The sequence below is a fragment of the Dama dama genome, chromosome 3, assembly GCF_033118175.1.
Source record: "Dama dama isolate Ldn47 chromosome 3, ASM3311817v1, whole genome shotgun sequence".
NCBI lineage: Eukaryota > Metazoa > Chordata > Mammalia > Artiodactyla > Cervidae > Dama > Dama dama.
The window spans coordinates 59,807,429-59,817,472 of NC_083683.1; the positions used below are offsets into that span (position 1 = coordinate 59,807,429).

Consider the following 10,044-nt stretch of genomic DNA (forward strand, 5'->3'; position numbering starts at 1 on the left):
TTTGCTGCATTTTAATGGTATCTTAGGAGAGAAAGAAGATAAATGCTTGTGCTCAATCCACTGTCTTGAACCCTGATGTTCATATCTTGCAGTAAACTGGTTGATTTGCTTTTCCAAATGGAGAACAATTTGAGGGAGGATTTTGAATGTGGTAGAGAGAAAGGAATAACTAAATGCAAATAGCATTTTCTGAATTGTCTTCATTTTTCAATGCATAGGACACTATGGACCACTCCCTTTTTTGAAACTGTCTCCGCCCTTAACATTTGAGATCCCATCCTTTTTGCTTTGTTCTCAAGCTAAAAACTTTCACCAGCTGCTTTTTCTTTGACTCTAAAAATTCATCCTCTTTCTTCTCTCCTCCCTTTCTTCTCTCCTCCCTTTCTTGTTATGATACCCACCAGCCAAATACTCTCTAAATCTTGACCTCTAATGCCAGCATCTTCCCTGATCTCCAGGCCTTCATTGCAGGCTGTCAACAGAACATCTTCATCTGAATATTCCATAGACATTCAAGACTCTATGTGCTAAAGACTGGGTTCAGTATTTTTCCATCACATCTTCTCTTCTGTGTGCTTGTCTTAGTTAACAAAACTACCATCCGCTGAGTCCCGGAAGCTAGAAATTTTGAATCTGTGGCAGACACTGGCCACAAACTTATATCCCATTTTTCCATACCTTGCTAAACTATGATTCCCAGGTTCAATGTTATGAGTTATGGCTGATGGAATGTGGAAGGAAATGACATGCAAGCTGCAGGCTTGGCCCATACAGAGATTTCCTTGAGCTATTCTACTGTCTCTCTGTTCTTTATTGGCTAGAGGTTGCCATGGCTGGCTAAAGGTTTCGTTGTCACAGAAACGGCAATATCTCATTCTCCTAGACTCGGGAAGGAAAGTCACAGCTTCTGGATGGATTGTTACTGAGAATGCAGTATGATGGACAGTTTTATGTGTTGATTTCACTAGGCTATGGTGCCTAGTTGCTTAGTCAAATATTAGTCTATACATTGCTATGAAGGTATTTTTTCTTTTAGATATAATTGACATTTAACAATCAGTAGACTTTAAGTAAAGCAGATGACCCTCTATAATGTGGATGGACCTCATTTGATCAACTGAAAGCCTGAAAGCAAAGACAGGTTTATTATAGAAGAAATTCTGCCTCAAGGCTGTAGCATGGAAACCCTGTCTTCGTTTCCAGCTTGTTAGTCTGCCCTACAGATTTTGGACTTGTCAGCCCCCACAACTGCATGAACCAAATCTTTAAAATAAATCTCTCTCAAACTCCCCATTTTCCTGCATATCTATCTAGCTTTTGCTCCCATTGATTTCATTTCTCTAGTGAACACTGACTAGTATGCTAAAGATGGAGCCATTCTCTTCCCATATGATCCTTTTAACATTCCTGTCACTGTTAGTCTGTAACTGGATTTAGGCTGTGTCTGTAAACACTCCAGATACTTCCCAAGGAGAGAGATAAGCCACAAAGCTTTTTAAAGAAGTGAATCATAAGGGCCCCTTTTCTATACCATATCCTGAGGACAGGACTCCAAAAAAATGTGAATCTAGTAATTTGGAATATCTTCTTAAGAACATTCCATTTCTCAACCTCCCTGTCATCCCAAGACAGGTGCAAGAACCCCGAATGAGGATTGATCTGGAGAACAGCAGGGATCCTAACATAACTTGCAGCAATTCACTTTTATCTTGACGAGGGCCTAGGGTAAGATACATGGCCTTTCCTGAGAAGAAGTTAAAGTGAAAGTGAAGTGAAAGTGAAGTTACTCAGTCATGTCTAACTCTTTGTGACCCCATGGACTGTAGCCTACCAGGCTTCTCCATCCATGGGATTTTCCTGGCAAGGGTACTGGAGTGGGTTGCTATTTCCTTCTCCAGGGGATCTTCCCAACCTAGGAAGAAGTTGAAGGAAGGAAGGAAAGAAAAACAATGAAAGTGTTGCCTCAGGCATTGGTCAGGCTGCAGGGGGAGTGGATGTGGGAATTCACCTTAATCAATATCTAATCCTGAGATTAAGATACCATGCAGGACCTGGGCATAGCTAGAGACTGAGAGGTTCCCTGAGCTGTTGACCAAGGGGAATTTCTTCCCTTTCCCTGTACAACTTGTTGCCACAGCACGTGTGGAATCAGCTATGGTCTAGAAAGCATCCCTTTGGAGCTTCAAGATTAGTTCTAGATCTACATATCTCCTTCTGTTATTTCCCATTCAAAAAGCTTACTTGTTCTTATAGCTTTAGTGATCACCTCTCTGCTACTAACTTCCAGCTCCACTCTCCAATTCTAGTCCCCTGCTCCAGCTCCCTCTAGGACATCGTGTTGGTCCATTCCAAACTGGATCCTTTCTATGGTCCTAGCTTGGCTCACTCCAAATGGATGCAACCCACCAGCTGTTGGACCTGCTTTCAAAGATTTATGCAAATCACCTTCTCTGTCCTGCCTTCAGACCACTGCTGTCTACTCTGCTTTCACTGACCCCTTTTCTGCTCCACTCTTTCATATCCTCCTTTGCTCCTGCCTTTTCTTACTTTTCAACAGAAACTCAAATTTTAGATATACAGCCCATGGTTTAAATTATAGTACCTGCCCTCCTGGCCCCATCACCACAGCCTCCATAAAAGACGTTCTCATCTTTCTCCCTGGACCAACTCTCTAGTTGGAGTTGTTTCTTACCCAGCCTCCCCACAAAGGTAAGAAGTTCAGATATATTTATAGGTCTTATCCTTTCATTTCCCAATGTCAGAATCAAGGTCATCAGCCCCCTGCAATACTCCTTGCATTCCCAGTTCTCTGATTCTAACTGCCAAGGCTTGAAGCTTTAAAGAATTTTGAAATCCACCTTTTCTTTTATGCTCTAATTTCATTTAGCCTCAAACCTCAATGCCTCTCTATTTCTACTTCATTTCTCTAAATCAGGGCCTTATCCCACTCACACAGTGCTTTCTACTCAGTCTCCCAACCTCAGTTCTTCTTCCATCCATCCATCCTGCATATCACAACCATATTAATCTTCCTTAAATATCTCTGACATCCTGTTATCCACTTACTGTAAAGACTTTCAGGGCTCATTATTTCCTATAGCATTATGTCTCTACCTGATGACCTGTTACAGAGGAGGAATGATGCTGAGCTGGGATATAGTTAGAGCCCCACCATTTATTAGTATTAGCCCTAGAAGTTAGGTAAGTTAGTTAGCTTCCTTGAACCCTAATTTTCTTATCTGTACCACAGTGATAATGTGAGAGCACTTTAAAAAAAACTATAAGCTCCCACAGAACACTGAGGGTTATTGGAGTATTAGCATACTGTTTTTGTCTAGGGCTATAAAATTCCCCATAAAGTGGTTCCCAGGCAGCTAGAAGATTTCCTCTAAATTCTGGTCTTGAAATTCCCAAGGAAGAGGCTCCTAGAACATATCTGGAGTGCACTGGAGTGCTTCCAGATGCTGAGCTTACTCTGTGCTAATAAAGGGGCTATAATCTGAGGAGAGGTATCTTTGGGATCAGAGAGAGGATTTTTGTGATCCTCAGTTCAAAGGTGGTCAGTAAAGCCACTGCAAAGTGCCCAGAGTGAGTGAGGAGTTGAGAAGGGGCCAGAGGGCAGAGCCTAGGGCAACACCAGCCCAGTCTAATCATTTATTAGGTTTCCTAGAGCCTAGATCAGTGCCTACTGTGTAGTAGGTACTTGATAAGCATTTTAAAAATTCTTGTTATTTATTTCACATTATTTTATAACAAACATAATATTGTCATCCATAAGTGAACAGTATTTTACTAATGTTATCACATATTCATTTAATGTTGAAATTCAGAAAAGTAGCTCTGATAATTCATGGGAATCAAAAGTTCTGCTTTAGATATATTAAATTTTAGATGCTCATTGTAATTCTAAAAATATATGTTGTCTACTCAGGAGGTGATCTTATGAATTTAGAGTTGGAGAAATTTGAGTGAGAGATGTGAACTTTGGAGTCAACACCTATAATTCAGAAGATAGTGTTCAAAATTATGATTTATGGATGAGATTCCAAAGGCAGAGTATTCAGGGACTGGGCCTGGAGGCATGCCAACAGAAAAACATTTTTAAATTGCAGACTATTAAATAGTATGCATGTATTTCATTCATTCATTGAACCCCTCACTCAACAGGTATTTATTAAATACCTAGAAAGGATTAGGTTGTGTGCTGGATATTGAAAATGCATTGATGATTAAAATAAACACTGCCCTGAGAACTTAGAGTTGTGGGGTGGGAGGTTGGAAATAAACCTTAATCAAACAATCCCAACCATACAATCACCAACATGAGAATGTATAAACTAACCGAGAGTGTCAGGGAATGTGTTTCTAAGAAAGTGATATTTACACTAAGATCTAAAGATTGGTTAAGTCATGGGATGCTCAATAAATTCTTATCAGCAGTGACTGATGGTCTCTGCCAGCTGACCCAGTGAGAAGACTCTGACATGGAATTTCTGGGAAAGAGGAAGCAAAGCCTTTACCAGATGCAGGATGCTAGGCAAACTTGCCCTTTTCTGTGAGTGAAGCCCAGCGGGTATTTCAAATCACTCTGTGGAGGTTGTTCTTCACTGGGTACATAAATTCACCTCACTTAAGAAGGGTAGTGAAATTAAAAACATGAGTTTGAAAATTGCTTGGAAAAATATTGCAAGGCCCAGACAAAGTTTAAGCCCTGTTTTCACAATTGAAAAGTTGTCCCGCTAAGTCACATACTTTGGCAGGTCTTTGGGATAATTGCAGTGCAGACCCCTGTGCTTAGAACCTGCCTAACCCAGCAGCTGGCTCCATCCTGTTCGGGGAGCATAGACACACGTTTGGCATCAGGCAGGAGACTTCAGCCTGGAGCTAATACCTCCCCTTTATATAAAACCCAGCACTGGGCTTTTACAGCCTACAATGTTATTAATTCTCTTTTCCACTTAAAGCTAAGTAGGTTAAGGATTAAAGAGAGTATGTGAGAAAAGCAATTTTTCTTGTTTCACTTTTGTAATTTTAAAAGGAAATAAGGCTTAGAAAGATGGGAGGGAATTTCCCAGTAGAAACCACAGGATCAAGTTGCAATGTAATTGTCAGTGGTAAACAGTGAGCTTTGGTAGGAGCTCGCAGAGTCCAGTCATTAAAAGGCAGCTTCTAGCAGTTGCTAGAATTTTCCAAGGCTTTCCGTAGCCATGAAGTTATGCCCTCTAAGTATCTTTTTCCTCTCCTCCTTTTACACCTTGCAGAAGAATGTTCTAATCATAAAGTAGTACATTCAAGGATTAAAAAATGAATTATGGAAGCAAATATGATGTATGTGTGGAAAGCAGACCATGTAGCTTATATTTATCAGCTATATTTTCATTTGGCTTTTTGTTTCTTTTTTAATTTGTGTTTTCTTCTCATCTGTCTTTGAGCACATCACAAACCTTTTGGGAAGCTGTCTGTTCATTTATCTTTCATGCTGTTTCACAGAGCAATTTTGTATTGTGTTAGTCACTCAGTCATGCCCAACTCTTTGCGACCCCATGGACTGCAGCCTACCAGGCTCCTCTGTCCATGAGATTTTCCAGGCAAGGATACTGGAGTGGGTTGCCATTTCCTTCCCCAGGGGATCTTCCCAACCCAGGGTTCAAACCCTGGTCTCCTGCACTGCAGGCAGATTCTTTACCGACTGAGCTACAAGGGAAGCCCATCTGATATTTTCACATTTTATAAATGTTGAGGGAGACTGTTGCATAAAACATTAATGACTTCATATAATACAGAGCTGAGCTGTGATGTCTTCTAAATAAATGCCTGGGTCACACAGCTAGATTGCTAAACTAGTTAAATAGTTTGAAAGGGCACTTTTCTTGATATTTGAGGTTATTATTCTATTTTTTTAACTTTCATTTCCTGTTCTTTTAATCAATATATTACTCATTTCATTTAGCAAAGAAATGTCATCCTCCAGTCCTTTTGTGTTTCAAGTTTATGGAATCTCTATCAAGTTGGAATCCACACAGTTCTGAAAATGGGGCTGGACTCAAACAGGACCTGCCTTGTTCTTGATCTCAATTTATACGCCTCATCCCAGGCACTGTTTTTCTTTAGTCAGTAGGTGTTTTTTTTTTTTCCTGTGTGTTCCCCCAAATCTCACAGGGACAGTTAAGGATACAAAAGTACAGCAACTCAGGGTTTAGAGTACATCATCCCCAAACCAAAACACTTTTGCTTTATGACTGTTCATGTTCTGAAAGCAGCATGTTTTCAAAAGGCATGAGGCTGAAGCAAGGGAATAACAGAAGACACAAGGTAAAATAGGAAAGAAGATAACGTTGGCCATGATCAGAGAAGAGAGGAAGAGGAAAACGGCCATTGAGACTAAAATTAGACAGGAGGTTCCATAGTCTCTTATTTTTAGAGCTTTCCTAGTTTGATTCTTTCCCCAGTATTTAAAATGAATTTAGTATAAAGATGTTTGGCATTCACAGGGTCAGACTGGATGCCGACTGTTTGGATGGAGCAGGTACATTCCACATAGAGTTAGCCTCATTTTAGGAGCTGGACATGTCCATGACTTCTGTGGACAAGTAACAAAAATTTATTCAAACCAGCTTCACCAAAAATGGGAGATTCACTTGAACGATACTAAGGTATCTCCCAGTACCAAAGGCAGGAAGTCTGCTGAGGGTCCAAAGAGATGGAACTAGAAATCTTAGACCAGGGCAGCTATTCTCTATTGGGATCCATGTGGATTTTTTCTGGTTTCTCAGCTTTATTACTCTCACTCTCTCCATAGATTAGCTTCTCTGCTTCTTTGTGCACTGGGCCCTTCTCTTTGTCTGTTCTCTCAATTCCAGGGTCCCTGGTAAACTGATCATACTGTAATGCTCAAACTAAAAATGCTGGGCATAGAAAAACTTTTAGGCTTACGCCAACCAATAAATGGGCTTCCCTGGTGGCTCAGTGGTAAAGAATCTGCCTGCCAAGCAGGAGATGCAGGTTCGATTCCTGGATCAGGAAGATCCCCTGGAGATGGAAATGGCAACCCACTCCAGTACTCTTGCCTGGAGAATCCCATGGACAGAGAAGCCTGATGGGCTACAACCCATGAGGTTGCAGAGAGTTGGACACGACTTAGCAACTAAACAACAACAACCAATGAAAGGCCTTCCTCTGGGTTAGGTGTACCCTCTTACCCAGTCAGCTGAAGTCAGCAGAAGGAGCAGGGTCACATTACATAAGTTCAACTTTAGCCATGTGGAATCCTTCTCAGAGAAGAGGGATTTGCTGAAAATATCCAAACACTTTCTGTTACATTCTCATGCCTTATTTTTCACTTACTAGTCCATCTAGTCAAAGCTATGGTTTTTCCAATAGTCATGTATGGATGGGAGAGTTGGACTATAAAGAAAGCTGAGCAGTGAAGAATTGATGCTTTTAAACTATGGTGTTGGAGAAGACTCTTGAGAGTCCCTTGGACAGCAAGGAGATCCAACCAGTCCATCCTAAAGGAGATCAGTCCTGAATATTCATTGGAAGGACTGATGCTGAAAGTGAAACAACACAATTTGGCCACCGGAGGCGAAGAACTGACTCATTGGAAAAGACTCTGATGCTGGGAAAGACTGAAGGCAGGAGGAGAAGGGGACGACAGAGGATGAGATGGTTGGATGGCATCACCGACTCAATGGACATGAATTTGAGTAAGCTCCGGGAGGTGGTGATGGACAGGGAAGCCTGGCAGTCCATGGGGTCACAAAGAGTCTGACACCACAGAGCAACCGAATTGAACTGAACCAATTTCAGCTCTAAGGAAAACTCTAAAGGGGAGAGAGGAAGTGAGAAAGTCCTGGCTTGCCCACTGAAATTCTGACACAAAGTATCCAGACTCTGACAAATATTTATTGAACAAAATAGAAAGGTGGCAATGTAGTGCAGGAAAGGAAAAATAGAAAGATGGTAAGCATGAATCATAGTATTTAATTTCATAGTCATTTTCTTGCAATGAAATTTTAAAATTATTCTCATCTGGAAATGATTCCAATATGACTGTATACCCATACACAAATGTGTACATAACAACATCAGAAGACTTCAGGGAAATGTATGTTAAAGTCACCATGAATATGATTTCACACCTTTTCGTGGATAAAATGAAAAGGATTGACAATTCTCAGTGAGGATGAGAGTGTGGAGAAAATAGGAACTCTCACAGGTGGGAGTGTAGAGTGGTACAACTTTGAGAAACGGTTTGGTTACATATAAACCTATGCTACCATCCAGGAATTTCACCCCTAGGTTTATACTCAAGAGGAATGTCTGAAGGACATGTGCAAGAATGTTTATAGAACCTCTCTTTTTCTTTGTTTTTTAAAATTTTTTTTAGGGATCTCTAACTTCATACTAAGAGCAGTTTGGAGAGACTTTGACAGAAGAGGTCAACATAATATCTGCAACTTCCACTTGTCTTTCCTATAATATAAAATTTTTTTTTCTTAATTAAAAAAATTTAAGGGTTCTACGCTGCTTGCAGGATCTTGGTTTCCCAACCAGAGGTCAAACCTGGGCCACCACATTGAAAGCACTGAGTCCTAACTGCTGGACCACCAGGGAATTGCCTAGAAGCTTCCTTCACCTCCTCCCCTCCACCTCCCACTCCACATCCCGTCCCGGGGACTGCCCAGTCAGTGGGCTGCAATGCTGATGACTGTCACCCTTGTGACATCATGGATGACATCAACAGTGGTACAGTGCAATGCCCTGTTAGTTAAGAACCAAGAGAAATAATTTACCAAAGGGTTATTTGACCACTAATGGAAAATAATTGAATAAAGGGTTATTTGACAACCAATGGAAAAAAATTCATTTCCCCCCTCCCCATCCTCCTTCTCCTCCTTCTCCCCTCTTCCTCCTGCTCCCCTCCCCCCTTTTTCCTCTCCTCCTCTTCCTTCCCACCCCTCCTCCTGCTCCTCTTCTTTCTCATTCATCTTCCTCCTCCTCTTCTTATTCCCCTTCTTTTCCCCTCCTCCTCCTTCTACCATTGTTCTGTATATGAAAACTGACATTACAAAATCATTGCCACATGAGGAATATAGTACATTTTTTATTACTGCCGTAACAGTACCATAAACTTGGTGGCTTGAACAATACAAAATTTATTATTTTACAGCTTTGGATGTCCAAAATCAGTTATCACAATTAAAACCAAAGTGTTTGCAGTAGGATCTAGGGATGAGTCAGCTTGCTTGCTTCTTGCAGTTTCTAGCCACCAATTGCCTGCTTTGGCTCATGGGAACAACTTCTTCCATCTTCAAAGCCAGCAATGTAGCATCTGACTTTTTTCCATCATCACATCTCTTTCTCTGATTAAACCCAGGAAAGTTTCTCTAATTTTTAGGGATTCCTGTGATTTGATTGAGTCCATGTGGGTGATTCTGTGTAGTCTTCCTCGTCTCAAGGTGCGTACACTTAATCACACCTGCAAAGACTCTTTTGCCATTTAAGGAAACATATTTAAATGTTCCAGGGATTGTATGTGAATATCTTTGGGGGCTATTTTCTGTCTCCCACAAATAGACAATCAAAAATATTACAGAGTGTGTCAAGCAATTGATTATTCAGGCAATTAATTATTCTAGATTTTGTAATGTTTGTTACTTATCATAATAATATTTGTAGTTTATTGTGATTTACCTTCTCATTCTTTCTCACAAATACATACTCTCTTTGGTAACTAATTATATATTTGAAATTTTATATATATTTTTTATTAAAGATCCCCTTAATGTATAAGCCTCAGACCTCACATGAGCTGACTAATGGCGCCTCTACTGGCCTACTGACTCAGTTGAGAACTTGATGAAATTTCTCCCACTGTAAGCTGGAGAGAGTCTGCTATTGGCTAGGGCAGATAACCTGTGGGGCCATGGGCCAGCAAGGGAGCCTGGGAAGTACAGAAATGTCTCACACAGTGACTTTCCTTCTGGCTGTGACCCTGGATAGTCATCCATAAAAGTTTTATTCTAATAACTCCAAACCATA

The 10,044-nt window shown here is 40.7% G+C and overlaps 1 non-coding gene across 1 annotated transcript; it reads left to right on the forward strand.

Moving 5' to 3' along the window:
- The first annotated feature begins 8,374 nt into the window (after nucleotides 1-8,374).
- Nucleotides 8,375-8,483, forward strand: LOC133049355 (small nucleolar RNA SNORA44). The gene has a single exon (XR_009691299.1). It is a non-coding gene; the product is annotated as a small nucleolar RNA SNORA44 (small nucleolar RNA).
- Nucleotides 8,484-10,044: the final 1,561 nt, after the last annotated feature.